The sequence below is a fragment of the Portunus trituberculatus genome, chromosome 25 (genome assembly GCF_017591435.1).
Source record: "Portunus trituberculatus isolate SZX2019 chromosome 25, ASM1759143v1, whole genome shotgun sequence".
NCBI lineage: Eukaryota > Metazoa > Arthropoda > Malacostraca > Decapoda > Portunidae > Portunus > Portunus trituberculatus.
The window spans coordinates 277,501-280,000 of NC_059279.1; positions in this window are offsets into that span (position 1 = coordinate 277,501).

The following is a 2,500-nucleotide window of genomic DNA, read 5'->3' on the forward strand; positions in this document are numbered from 1 at the left end:
GAGAGAGAGAGAGAGAGAGAGAGAGAGAGAGAGAGAGAGAGAGAGAGAGAGAGAGAGAGAGAGAGAGAGAGAGAGAGAGAGAGAGAGAGAGAGAGAGAGAGAGAGAGAGAGAGAGAGAGAGAGAGAGAGAGAGAGAGAGAGAGAGAGAGAGAGAGAGAGAGAGAGCTGATTCATCAACTGTTGCTTTTGGCATCTCTCAGTGCTGCAGTAGATGGTGGTGGTGGTGGTGGTGGTGGTGGTGGTGGTGGTGGTGGTGGTGGTGGTGGTGGTGGTGGTGGTGGTGGTGGTGGTGGTGGTGGTGGTGGTGGTGGTGGTGGTGGTGGTAGGAAAATAGGTAGGTGTAAAAATAAACTGAGAAAATTGTTATTATCATTATCATCACCACCACTACCACCACCATTACCAGTAGTAGTAGTAGTAGTAGTAGTAGAAGAATCAAGAGGAATAATAGTAACCAGGAGACAAACTAACCATAAATCACACACACACACACACACACACACACACACACACACACACACACACACACACACACACACACACACACACACACACACACACACACATACCCCTGGGACGCAACACACCTTCCTGTTTCCTGCATTGCAACTATGACATGCAACACTACAACATATCAATGAGACGGATATAAATAGAGGGGGATGGTGTAAATATAGGAGGAGGAGGAGGAGGAGGAGGAGGAGGAGGAGGAGGAGGAGGAGGAGGAGGAGGAGGAGGAGGAGGAGGAGGAGGAGGAGAAAGGGACACGGTGTAATTTAAAGCACATCAACCTTTTCTGTCCTAAATGTTAACCAAAGGGAAATGAAAAAGAGAGGTAGTGACTTTTTTCCTTTAAAATTTCCCTATAGAAAATGAATAGATAAGTTTATTTTCTATTTTCTTTACTTAAGTATCTACTCGTTTATCTATTTATTCATTACTTTCTTGTATCTTATTATCGTATTTTATCTAAGCATTTATAATTTCCCTTAACAAAGTAACGAGCGAAAGATTTTTTTAGTAGATTAATTATTTTTCTTTTATAGTTAGTTTAGTGTTATAATTTTTTTTTTTATCTTTTTACATTTGTTTTCAGGTTTTTTTTTTATTTCCCTAAGTTATTTATTCCTTTTACTATTTCATTCGTATTCTGGTTCCATTTTTCATTTCTATTCTGTTTTTTTTCGTAATTTCTAGCGTTTCTTTTACTTCTTTTATTGCATTCGTCTTATTTCCGTGTTTTATTATTCTTTTATATCAATTTCTCTCATTTTATTTATCAGGTCATCTTTCATTCCCTTTTCTCTATATTTCCTTCTTCTTTTGCTGTTTTTTTCTTTCATAATTCTACTCTCTTTATTTTCTTCGCATTCAATTCATATCCATCATAATTATCATCATCACTATCATTTTCACATAAAGTCAGCTCTTTTTCAATCTCTCTCTCTCTCTCTCTCTCTCTCTCTCTCTCTCTCTCTCTCTCTCTCTTTAAGGTTGTCAAAGCAAGGAGCTATGATTAACAATATAGAAATAAAGAAAACGAAGAGTCGCCCACACACACACACACACACACACACACACACACACACACACACACACACACGAAAACTGTTTTAAGCATATGCACTCAAAAATATTCAGAGAGAGAGAGAGAGAGAGAGAGAGAGAGAGAGAGAGAGAGAGAGAGAGAGAGAGAGAGAGAGAGAGAGAGAGAGAGAGGTTAATGGCAGTGTCACCCGTGTGTTCGGCTCGATTTAAGAAGAATTCACGCCAAGGGGATCTGGCAACACTGCTCCTGTGTCTAATCTGTGACATATTTAAGGAGGGAAGGAAGGAAGGAAGGAAGGAAAAAAAAGGAAATAAAGAGGTAAGGACAGCTGGAGGGAGGAAAGGAAGGAAGGAAGGAAAGATAGAGAAGACGTAGAAGGAATATATGAAAAAAATAAGAGAGAACGAAGGAAGGATGAGAAGGAAATGAATAAAGAAAAAGAGGGAAAGAGAAGACGTAGAAGGAATAGATAAGAAAATAAGTGAGAACGAAGGAAGGATGAGATGACAATAAATCAAGAAAAGGAAGGAAAAACTAAGGAAGAAGCATGATAATAAAGAAATGATGGAGAAAAAAGAACATATAGAGGAGGGAATGGCAGAGGAAAAAAAATGAAGGAGGGAGAGGAGGAAGGAGTTAAGAGAAGGAAGGAGAGAAGAGGAAGAAATTAAAGGATAACATTTGAAGAACGGGAAGTGGAAGATGATATAGAGAAGGAATGGAGAAGAGAGAGAGAGAGAGAGAGAGAGAGAGAGAGAGAGAGAGAGAGAGAGAGAGAGAGAGAGAGAGAGAGAGAGAGAGAGAGAGAGAGAGAGAGAGAGAGAGAGAGAGAGAGAGAGAGAGAGAGAGAGAGAAATAATAGGATAAGAGGAAATAAACGAAGGGAAGGAGGTGATAATATGAAGAGGAAATAAACCACGTAAAGGAAAAACAGAATGAAAGAATTATAAG